Source organism: Ambystoma mexicanum, chromosome 12 (genome assembly GCF_040938575.1).
Source record: "Ambystoma mexicanum isolate Mex_15411 chromosome 12, UKY_AmexF1_1, whole genome shotgun sequence".
NCBI lineage: Eukaryota > Metazoa > Chordata > Amphibia > Caudata > Ambystomatidae > Ambystoma > Ambystoma mexicanum.
The window spans coordinates 568181798-568194941 of record NC_090936.1 but is presented as its reverse complement, the minus strand read 5'-3'; positions in this window follow the sequence as shown (position 1 = coordinate 568194941).

The window sequence follows — 13144 nt, the reverse complement described above, 5'->3', positions numbered from 1 at the left end:
GCCTCTGGGGGGCGTGGGCAGGCTCGCCAGCACGCGACGTAGGGGGGGGCCGCAGCGGATGGCCAGGGCCCACCTGCACACTCCCTGGAGTACTCGTAGCAACGTGGGGACCAGGCGGACTGCCAGGGTCCAGAGTTGTGCTTCCTGTGAAAACGCAGCGTTTTCCAGATGCGGTCAGCAGCTGCCGCCCGTGCAGGAGGTGGAGGGGCGGGAGGAGACCCAGTCGCAGCCGGAGCGAGGAACTGGCGGATTGCCAACAGTGACGGCCTCGAACGCGCATGCAGCGCGGAAGTGGCGGAAAGCCACGGAGGAACGGCGGACTGCCGAAAGGAGGACTCCGTGAGCGCACGGAAATGGCCTCGTCGCCTGTGTTGCCTCTTGCAGACCCAGGAAAAGGAGGACGCACACACGGAGATACTGGAACAAACCTCTTTAATCACTCTTCGTAACATCAATACTGGCGCTTCCCGCGCCTTCCCAGAAACCCCCTTTCTCCCTCGGTCGCCGTAACATGGCTCCGCCTCCACAACGGTGGGGGCAGCACTCCTTAACCCGTGAGTGCTTGGCAACAATAAGGTGCAGACAAACTTGCTTCATTCGTGTCTGCAGACACCATCAGTAGAGATTGGTCCAGAAGGTAACACACAATGTGATGTGACACAGTTCAGTGTGACAGTCAGCATAGTGCAGACTGCAAAATTATGGATTTCATGGGAGGGCGCCACTATCCTAAATGACAATCTTTCAACTTCCTAAAACCACTCAGCACCACTTCACAGAGGTGAATACCATGATCCCGCATTAAGATTGCTAAGCACCCAAACATCTGCCACATTAATATGACTACCAACCCTGCGTCGGGGGGGGTGGGGAGAGGGGCACATGGCTGGTAGCGGCCTGCCAGCCAGAGCCTATGCAGGCCCTAGCGAAGCTTCGGCGAGCACTGTGGGCCATTACAGGCCAGGTATGCCCCTCGACAAGGGGGTAATTGCTATTCGCACCGTGGTGCTCTGTCCTGGGTGTGAATAGATTTTCTTTTTTTTTAATGGGAGAACCGGGCCCAATGCATATTGCGCGAGCCCAATAATCCATGATATAAAAAAAGATGGCACCCGCCATAGTAAATTGAAAATGGACCGAATACCTTTTTCTATGCCCATGGCGCGTGCCCAGGACTGGAGGCAGCCCCGGGAACAGAGCACAAAGCTCCAGTCCAGCAGGTAAGGGGGGAGAATGTACAGGATGTCTTGGACGGGTGAGGAACGGTGGTGTCTCCCCACAATCAAGATGGAGTGAGGGAGGGTGATGCTTCCCTCCCATCAAGATGGAGCCACCAGGGGAGAGGGCCTTGGGTGGCTGGAAATTGCAGGCGGTACATAGTGTGCTCTCACTCGCATTTCCAGCTACCTGATTGGCTGAGCGCCCTTCCCCAGGTGCGAATAAAATATCGACACGCCACGTTCAAGTATTATGACTATGTGGAGCCACTCCCAAAACAAATTCAACAACATAAAGCTTGTTCTATTAAAACTATGGTGGCATGCAAAGAAAACCTGCAGCCCGCCCTACCGACCTGCTCTTTTGAGACAGACTCCTGAAGGGATTGCCACAGTTGAGATGAGTGTCAGGCTAGGCGAACGCCACCAATCTAGTTCACTCCAGAAACAGACCGCCAGTAGATAAAAAGGACTCCCAATATTAAGGCGGCGAGAGAAAAAACAATATCTGCCCAGCTGAATTATCAGGCAGAAAGTGAAGCCAGGAACCAAAAAACGGCTCTCCCCACAAAGACTGAGTAGGAGACAGGACAGGAGCTCTTCAAGCACTTACTACAAGGAAATCTATCAATCCAGACAAAACCAGGTAATCCAGAAAACAGACCGTATCAGCAACAAAGGACAAACCAATAGAGGCAAGGTACAGAAAATGCTGAGTTAAGTCAATCCAAAATAACAGGCCAAAGAATGAGCTTCACAAATCAATAAAAACACAAGTAGTAGAACAAATGGCACTCGCCAATGTTGAGAAACACCAGAGCTGCATTCACTGAGAGTTTTATCCACAATGCATAGTGTCCAGGAATGCCATTAACGACGTAGTATAACCGTGATGACATTACAGACGCTATGTGCCAAAGTTGTAGCACAGAGGAATGTCGGGAATCATAATGTGCCCTGGATCCGTGTTTCTGAATCCTCCATGGCAAAGGCCAGTGCCTGTACACGGAACGTGCAGGAGGTAAGTGTCTGTGCAGCCTTACACTGGCCACCCCTAAAGCCTGTGGAATGTTCAGGCTTGCAGGATGTGTAGCATGAATAAACCGGATATTCCTAGGGGCAATCACTGCTTCCCATGTACTGTCTCCAATCTATGAGGTGCTCTGTGCACCCACGATGCACACGGGAGACCAAGATGTTTGACACTTCATACTCTTCATCACCCTGTACAGGGATAGGAGCAAGGACCAAAAGCATATGGGACAAGGAGTCACAAGGTCAAAGCAGTGATGTATGGACCAACTTCGTGGCAAGGCCAAACGATAAGCTACCACATAAATAACCATGTCCACCAGATAGATGCCAACAAAGTGAGACATGAACTTATGGAAACCTGAAAGGTTTAAGTGCTTGGTGGATAACTAAACCTTGTCACCAGTTTTGTATACCAGATCCGATCTGTAATGAGCATCTGCCTGCTGCTTCTTCTTCCTTCATTGAGCCTCCTGAAGATGCAAGCGCACTGATGAATGGATGCGTTGAATATGTTGCACGCTGTCAGAGGCAGCAGGAGCACCCATATGGGACAGGCCATCCTCGGGTATGACCCTTTGGCTTCACCACAAAAAGAGAAAAGAACAGGGATACACCTGTAGCTGGATGCATTGACTTGTTATAAGCAAATGCGGCAAAAGATAAAAGCGAGATCCAAGGTTCCTGAATCTGGAGACAAAGACATCTTAAATATTGCTGAAGTGTTTGGTTCACTCTTTCGGTGGAACCGTCTGTTTGGGGATGGTAGGAAAACCAGGCATGTACACATAACACGTTCATGAGATTCCTCCAAAAAAATGGGACGTAAATTGGGACTCTATGTCTGACACTACCACAGACAGTAACCCAAATAGACAAAACACATTCTTAGAGAACAAATCAGCCAGGATGGGAGAGAAAGGCAACCCCCAACAGGGAATGTACTTAGCCATTTTCGAGAAGATATAGACCACAACCCAGACATTGTTGAACACTCAGATTTCTGTCAATTCCCCTGTGAAATCCACACAAACCATGGGCCACGGCTTCTGTGGAATGGGCATGTTGGCCAGCAGTCCCATAGGTTTGCCCGGGTGATTATTCACCTGAATGCACACAAAACAAGAAGACACTTATACTTTCCCTGACATAACCATTCCAGGTCACAAATACCATCTTTGGAGTAGTCTACAGCCTTTTTGGTGCCCGGTTGTCCACTGAATTTAGCATCATGGCACTATTGTATGGCCAAGGCACAGCCTGTAAGGGTTGGAATGTACAGTCTGCCTTCTGCATAAGGAAGACTGTCCATCAAAACTACCTGAAGTGTTTTCATCACGTCCGGATGCATAGTCACCCAGGAACTAACCTCCTGACAAAAGGAGGGGTTTGGGTACATGCACATATGAATCAGCCTGAGAGCAATATGGTCTTAGGTAGAACAGAAGAAACAGATGAGTCACAAGACCAGGACCGGACATCGGCTTTGCCGTTCCTGAGATGCAGGTCTATAGATGATCACAAAATCAAACATGGAAAAAATAGGTGCCAATGGACTTGTCGAGCTTAAACACAGTCAAGGGATGCCAACGCCTGTAAGTTACGATGGTCCATGCTGAGCCCCCAACACGTGATGGCACTCTTTGAACGCTGCCTTGATAGCTAATGGGATATAATCTTTCAGAAGTGGACAGTTTTCTTGGAAAAAAAAGGCCACTGATGCATACGATTAGAAGCAGGACACTAATTGCTACTGCGAAAGCATCTGCTTGAACCATGAATGGCAGCTGTGGATTGAGATGTTGAAGTATGGCTGCTGTTGTGAAAGCCTGTTGAGGAAATCAAAAGAGGCTTGGGTTGCTCGTTACAGAGAATCAATACCAAATGTTTAGTCAAGTTGGTCAAGGGAGTAACTATAGACGCGAAGGAACGAATAAACTTTCCATAGAAATTCAAAAAGTGTAAAAAGGTTTGTGAATGTTTTACTGAGATTGGTTAAGGCCATTCAATGACCGCTTCCACTTTGGCGATGCTCATTAGTATTCCCTGGGAGGTCAGCACAAAGCCTAAAAGGTCCTCTCGAGAAGCGCGGAAGGGAAACCTTTGTAGTTTTGCAAATAAGTAGTTTCCTGAAGGCATTGTAACACTAATCGTACATGTTGTATGTGGGATTCTAGAGGTGGTAAAAAGATAAGAATATCGTCCAAATAGACCACCACAAATTGGTCCAGCAATCCCGAAACACATCATTGATGTAGTACTGGAAAATGGCAGGGGCATTACAGAGACCAAAAGGCATCACCAGATACTAGAGTAATCCATAGCGAGTGCGAAAAGCGATCTTGCACGCATCCCGCTCGTGGACCCTGGGGATGCTATAGGACCTGCGTAGTGACGACCACAGCATCCTTGACTTGGTCAGGAAGGACCGATATGAGAGGGAGTGGTTACTGGTTTTTTGTGGTAATTTGATTTAACGTGTGGTAGTCAATGCATGGCCTTAGCTCTCCTTCCCTCTTGGGAACACATATATGGGCGATGCTAAAGGGGAATGAGACGACCTGATCCACCAATTCATCTGGGCAGAAGCTAGATACTTGCACAAGACATTGTTCCTCCTTCTGGATTAGGAAATAAATCCTGCCACAAGGAATGGCAGCCCTTTGCAGCAGATCAATGGAGCAGTCGTATGGTCGATTTGGGGCAAGGTTTCTGAGGCTCCCTTACTGAAAACAGTTGCATATTCCTGTTATTCTACTGGGATCATTTGGTGAACTGCTCCAATCACATGACATCCTGGATTAAAGCTTGGCACAGCGTCTTGTAAGCACTGGGCAAGAAAGAAGTCAGAGTTGAAGACAACCGTCTTTTGCACCAAATCAATGTTAGGATAATGAGTCCTTAGCAGGTGTATCCTTAAAATCAGTCAAAAGCAGGGAGTCAAAATCAAATCGAAATGTATCCTTTCCCAATATCCCTGGTGTGTTCTCAGGCACAATGGAACAGTTTGTTCCACTGCCGGACTCGGAATCAGACTGGAACTGTCCACTGCCTTTACAGGTTTAGGATAGGGTTTTTGTAAACAGGGTCTTTCCATCGTGTTAGCCTAAGCAGAATCCATGTATTTGCCTCTGGACCCTGAATCAATCATGACTCATTCCTCCTGATAGGATATATTAGAAGCAGAAAGGCTAACATCCAGATACACATGGACAGCCGCTGGGGACCGCACAGGACCTGATTCGGACTGACCTGCTCTATGGCTCCTCATTGGAGACGGGTCTTGGCAATTCACGACTTCTTAGCTGGACACCAGGGACATTAACAGATGCACTGTCCTGACTGGCCACTGTATAAACAGAGGTTGTATATTCACCATCTTTCGGATTCCTCCAGAATCAAAGGCCCCTGTAAGGGGCTCAGGGGGGTTGCAATTATCAGTTGCATGGCCTTTCAAGTCAGTCTGTGAAGCAAAGGTTCAATTGTGCTCCCCACTCCATTCAGCACATCTTGCATATATCTGCAAGACCAGGTCCAATAACGTGGGATAGCTGCTTCGTAAGACCGAAACAATTGACATAGCATCCTTAAGTTCCTCAGATAGCCTTTGCAAAAGACTGCTGCTTTTTCTGCTCAGGCCAATTGGTTTTGGCAGACTGTTGATTAAATCGAGCTATGTAATGTAGGTGACCCTGCTTACTCTGTGAGTTCCAGTAACTTCAAATCATGGCCTGAGCTTTGTTTCAGGCATTAAACATACATCCTGTGGCATCCCATAGGGCATCTAAATTACACAAAATGGGATCATTGACTTCCATCAGGGATTAGCCCAATGGGCCGTCACTCCTCCAAGATGAAACAGGACAAAGGCTGCCTTTGTGATGGCATCAGAAAACGCAGCAGCCCTACAGAGGAAAGGTAATTTGCACTGGTTCAGAAAAGATCTGTACTTATGCAGATCACCATGGAACCATTCAGGAGGAGCTAACAGGAAAGGCCTAGGCACTATAACAGGCGTTGCGGATTGCTGGGGTGGCAATTTATTGGATGCCACTGCAGGTCTCCTGGATGGGCCCCCAAATTAACCATTCGGTGTTAAAAGTTGCCCAACACTCTGAAATGCGTCCAATCGCTAATTAATGGACACACAGGCCGCAGTCATATCGGCTCTCAAAGAGGCAATTGCCTGAATCACAGCAATGACCAGATCAGCTGCATTGTTCATTTTTCTAGTGGAAGACAAGGGAATTCAATCTGTCAGTCGTCGCAAATGCTACTAACCTAGTTCACTCCAGAAACAGACCTCCAGTAGACAAAAAGGACTTTTCTCCTGACATTACGACAGAGAGAGAAAACAAGATCCCCCCATCTGAATTATCAGGCAGAAAGTGAAGCCAGGAAACAAAGCCTCCTTGTGACACGATGTTTTGAATGACACAGAAGACGGATTTCTGCACGGGAAATATACACAAACATTAACTCCTATAAAAGCCTCAACATATCCACGCACAAAAGCACCTAGCAGGGATTGTCTTCTTTCAGGTGTTGAATCTCTAGGGAACTAAATGCCATCTGTATTGTCCATAGGTCAGGCACCTGCCCGGCATTCCAAGTGTGGGAGAATCCCCTGCCACAAGTCCAAATGTCTGCAAGGACCTAATACCTGATGGCATGAGGATGCTTTCAGATAGAGTAGGAGATCCACAGGGAAAGTAAAACAGTAGTGGTTCCTTGGAGGCTTCAAGCGTGCAGAGGCAAACAGGTTACTAGGAGTATGACCATCCAGAGATGCACAGAAGAAGGCTCTCCTGAGTTGGAGGCAGAACAGCCGCTCTTCAAGCACATACAACAGGGTAAACAATAAATCCCGACAAAACCAGGAAATTCAGAAAACAGCCTGGGTCAGCAACAAGGGGCAATCCAATAGAGGCATGGTACAGAGAAACGCTGAGCTTAGACAATCCAAAATAACCATGAAAAACACCAGTAATAGAACAAACACCACTCACCAATGTTGAGAAGCACCAGAGCTGCATTCTCAAAGAGATCTATCTGCTCTGAGCTTCTGCAATGTGCCACGTCTGGGCACGCTATTAGCGATATGCATAACCTTGATGATGTCACGGATGCTACGTCTTCATGCGGTGGCACAGAAGAATGCCGCAAATTGTACTGCACCCGTGATCCGCCTTGCTAAATCCCCCATGGCAGGAGCAAGCACCCATTAGTTGAACGGGCAGCAGGTAAGGGTCTGTGCAGCCTGACAGTGAGGTGCATAAACTCTGATAAATCTATATGGCCACAGTGAGCCATCGGGAAACCTGGGATCAGATACACTCATTAAGCAACTACATGGGGAGCCATCACAGGGAGGACAAGATGACAACAGAGTGACCACAACAAAAAGAAATGGTAAATATGCAGCCGTAACAGTTTTAAATCAACAACCATTGAGGCCAGCCATGGATCACTGGAAACAACAACTACCGGCCATCAATCACCCCTTTGCAACACATCCAGAACCAGATTCTGTCTAAAAGAACCACATTCTATTTTGCAGGATGTGATGAATTCCAATGCATCTGGGTATGAAATACTGCAGGGTAAAATGGATGTTATTTAAGCCAAAATATCAAGTCTGCAAATGAAGATTGGCAATCAAGCGGACATCATGGGGTACGCACCAGAAAAGAAATATGGCAGAAATGAGCACATGCATTTTTGATCATGCATTCCTGGTCCACGAGTTACGAGCCGACATCAGGATCATTGTGACTCAGCATTTCCTACAGAGCACATCCCTCGCCGCACGCAGCTCGCGCGCGCATAGATCATTACAGAAGTATTTAGCCATTTAAATAAGTATCTCCCATTTACGCCAGATACGACCCAATTACCATGTTTTCCACTAATTGCGTGCTCTCTTGTAGGACACTCTGAAAATCCCTCGAGATCAGCACATACCTCACCCTGAATTCCACAGCCCGATTTAGAGGTTAGCTTAACCATGTATGCTGTGGTGACACACTTGCACACAATTCACATGTGCATTATTCTAAATGTATCAGTACGGAGGAGACAATACTAATGTCACCTTTTCACTTGATAACAGGAGTCCATTGTGATCTTCACAGATGAGAGTCCTTCCCAATAGAAAACCTGTGGCCATTTCTTGACCACAGGTAAGCGGTGTTCAGTATTCTTACATGACACCCCCAGTGAGTTTATCATCTGATAAATAGATTAACTTTAGCACTCACTTGACCATACCTCCTTGACACTGTTCACCATATATCGACAGTAGATGATTTATACTCTGTTTAATGCACAAGCCATTGTGTTGATTTGTTCTCTGTGTTCTTGTGTTCTACCAATGCTAAAGGCACTCTCTAGAGAAACAGTGCATAGCATACTAATCTGCAAGACATTATTATCCAGATTCCAACCAACTACAAAAAAATGTATAGTTACGCCCATATCTGTAACTTTGTGTATGGGTTTTGCAACCAACACAACATTTTAGGAGTTGAACTGGATAGAAAGTCTTTTCTATTACCAGGGAGACAGTTAAAAGCCTTGTATTATTTTATTACTACTAATATTTGGGGTTGGGTGAACGTGAAAGGAGGGTATGATAAAGGAGTTTAGGTTTGCATATTAGGAAACTCAAGACACCATACAACCTGTCACAATGTGGAACATGAACCAATGTTTTCTGCTCCTCTGACCATTTTCTTCATTTGTAGACTCCCTGGCCCCTCCACTGCGTCCGGAGCTGGAGCCCCTGCTTGACACACCATCCCCATCACCCTAATGGTACACTAACTTTCCTAAAATTTAAATTGTTTGCAGCCTTGAACTTGACCCCATTCATTCTGATCACTCACTGGTCTCTCTCCACAACCATCCAACACAGAACCACAGAAACTCGAGACCTCATTTGCTTTCATCTTCCCTTATCTTGTCTGTCCTCTTTAGTGACATCTCTGCATCTGACCACTGCATGTCATCATCTCTGTCGTGGATTTAGAAATCAGGGCTCCTGGAGAAGACCCTATTCTGCCCAGGAGGGCTTCTTATGAAACAAAGATACAAATTAATGGGTCGGTGGTTCACTCATGCACTCTCCTTTAGTCCAGTCACCGTAAAAGACCAAATACACACTTTATGGGTTGTACCCAGCTATGATGGTTCTTAGTTTTTATATAGTAACATCTATTTGCGTGAAGTGTGGTACAGTGTAAAACATCACAGAATTCTAAGTTTTGGTCATACAGAAAAAAGAACACAAGAACATAGACAACAAATCAACACAATGGCTTGTGCATTAAACAGAGTCTAAATCATCTACTGTCGATATATGGCGAACAGTGTCAAAAAACATAAGTGAACATTTAGAACAAAAATACAAAAACAGGTTTTTTTCAGGACAGTGTAAATACATAGGTAACAATGTAGTGTAACGAGTTTGTCTGCACCAGAGTGTTTCAGCCATCTATAGGGGCTGGATATGCCTCATATCTAACACAGCCTTCTTCAGAACGGGGGACTGTATGAGCTGGATGTTCATGGAGGGCTATGAACATTGAAAGGAGGTATGGTCCGGTGAGTGCTAAAGTTAATCTATTTATCAGGTGATAAAATCACTGGGTGTGTCATGTAAGAATACTGAACACTGCTTACCTGTGGTAAAGAAATGGCCACAGGTTTTCTATTGGGAAGGACTCTCATCTGTGAAGATCACAATGGACTCCTGTTATCAAGTGAAAAGGTAACATTAGTATTGTCTCCTCCGTACTGATTCATTTAGAAAAATGCACATGTGAATTGTGCGCAAGTGTGTCACCACAGCATACATGGTTAAGCTTACCTCTAAATGGGGCTGTGGAATTCAGGGTGCGGTATGTGCTGATCTAGAGGGATTTTCAGAGGTTCCTACAAGAGGGCATGCTATTAGTGGAAAACATGGTAATTGGGCCTGCATCCAGCGTAAATGGGAGATGCGTATTTAAATGGCTAAATACCTCTGTAATGATCTGTGCGCGTGCGGGCTGCGTGCGGCGAGGGATGTGCTCTGCAGGAAATGCTGAGTCACAATGATCCTGATGTCGGCTCGTAACTGGTGGACCAGGAAGCACAGAGTTGCTGACGCCATTGCTAGGTCACAAGTGCTTTAATACCGGCAACCATCCTGGAATGGTGCACGGGATCGTCTCAAAACAATACTTTGTTAAATGCCTTATGGGGATCCGAAAAAGTTTAAAACCAATTGTGGTTGATGCCCTATGGGGAATACATATTATAGTGACAGAGGGCCTCTTGTTTGTTACGGTTGCCATGGCAACCGATGGGGAAAGAACGCCCTGATTGCTTTGATGAAAAACATTTGTATATAGCGTATCGTATGATAATTGGTCATATACACTTATTCAGGGACTGGTAAAGCAATTAGTATGGTCAACATGAGGGTACATAAGGACACCATGTGTTTCAATCGGGTAGTCCATGACATTGTGCAAGGACATGGTGGAAGACACAGTGTATTTCCATCTGGTGAACCATAACACGAAGCAGCAATGTCTGCATATAGTGCTCCCAAGAACAACAGAATGAACAATTCATTAAAACAAGACGGTTCACCAAAGTCTGCATCAAACAATGTGAAGTCGGATGGTACATAGCATTGTGTAAGAAATTGGTGGGAGGTGCTGTGTAACTGAAGTAATCAAAGAGCTGCAATCATAGAAAAGATTTCCATTCTACAGAAATGTTGAGTACAGTCTGTACAGTGTCTAATTTATGCACCCACATTTGTTTAAGTTATGTCAGCATCCTGTTTATGTCTCCCCCCGCGTAGCTGGTGTCCCTTTTTACAGGATAAACCATCTGAGGTCTGTGTCTTTGTGATTCTTTTTGCTAAAGTGTTCCACCAGGGGCTTGTCAGCTATCTTGTTCTTGATGCACGAGCGGTGTTCAGAGATGTGCATCTTGATGGGACGGATAGTCTTCCCTACATAAAGGAGTCCACAGGGGCATTGTATGATGTAAATGACACCCTTCGTGTTACAATTATTATGGTCCTTCATTATCCACTTGATTTTTTTGTGTTCAAAGGATTTCCTCTGTAATGTGAGAGCGCAAGCCACACATTTTCCACACTTATAGTGCCCCACGAGTGGCGGGAGGCTCCACAGTGTGTTGTTAACTTGTGGTGGTGGTTCCAGAAACGTGTGTACAAGGGAATCTTTTAGATTTTTGTTATTTTTAAATGCAAAACAAGGTATTTTGCTCAGTGTTCCTACCTGCCTTACCAGGTGCCAGTTTTTCTTTATTTTTTTTGTACCCGATTGCCAAGGGGACCAAATGTAGTCACACATACCAGCCTCCCCAGTTCCTTCTTTGGCTTTTTTTCAAAGCAGACCTCCCTTGGGGTATATATCACTCTTTTTCTTGCTTGTCTTATTGCTTTTCGGGGGTAGCCTCTTTCTGTAAATCTGGTTTGTAGGTCTTCGGCATGTTTTTTGTACATGTCTACTTCCGTGCAATTCCTACGGATTTGTAGAAATTGGCCGTAGGGCAGATTGTATTTCAAGCCCAACTAGCTGGTCAAGTGGCACAGCGAGTAGAGCGCTCGCTTTGATATCTGTGCAGAGCTTGCTAACGCAGGTTCGAATCCTGGCGGGGCCAAACTCAGCCTTTCATCCTTCCGAGGTCGATAAATGAGTACCACACACCTTGGGTAATAATAAGCAGCGCTCAGATACCTGAGGGTTCGTAGCGCTATATAAATGACAAATTATTATTATTATCATGGTAACTCTGGAAGTGTAGTATGGTGTTACGGTCCGTTGGTTTCCGGTATAATTCAGTTTTCAAATGGTCTCCTGTTTTGTATATGTGGAGATCTAAGAAGTCAATCTGGTGATGGTCCCAATGTATAGTGAATTTAATGTGTGGACTGCGTCGATTTATCCATTGGTGGAATTCCTGCAACTCGAGGGACGAACCATTCCGTATAATCATAATGTCATCTATGTAACGCTTCCAGAGGGAGATGTTTCCGAGGAAGGGGTTCTCCTCAGTGAATACATTGTTTTTCTCATAGTTGGACATGTAAAGGTTGGCAATGTCGGGGGCAAAGGTGGCCCCCATGCTCACTCCCTTGATTTTTTTATAGACCTGGTCCTGAAATGAAAAGAAATCTTCTGACATCGGCAGTCTAGTGCATTCCAGAATAAATTCAGTTGGAGTACAATTGACGTTGTTTCTGGTATTGAGGATGTCACGGATGGCCTCGAGGCCCTCAGCTTGTGGGATCGATGTATACAGGGCTTCTACGTCCATGGTAGCAAGAAGGCTATTGTTGGTCAGAAGGACTTAGTCGAGTAAATTTATAGTGCTGGTGGTGTCTTTCAAGTAGGATGGCATCTTGACCACAACAGGTTTTAAGAAAAAATAAATGTAAAGGGACAATGGTTCGAGCAAATTATTCAGAGGCAGACACAATGGGTCTCCCTGGTGGGTTTCGGGTGTCCTTGTGTATTTTGGGCAGAATGTACAAGGCCGGGGTACGTGGGTGGACTTTGTTCAAGAAATGTTGCTCATCCTCACAGATCCATCCTTGTTCCAAAGCATGTTGGGTGAGACTCTTAATCTCTTCTTGTAGCTCTTTGGTGGGATCATGGTTGAGTGGTTTGTATGCTTCTCAGTCCCTCAGGAGTCGTAGGCATTCGGTAACGTATTCGGCAGTGTCCCACATTACTATGCCTCCGCCTTTGTCAGCAGGCTTGATTGTAATGGACTTGTCTGTCTGAAGATTCCTCATGGCCATTCTTTCTTCTCTGTCTAAGTTGTCTTTATAAAAGTTTTGCTTAGAGAAACCCGCCATCACTGTC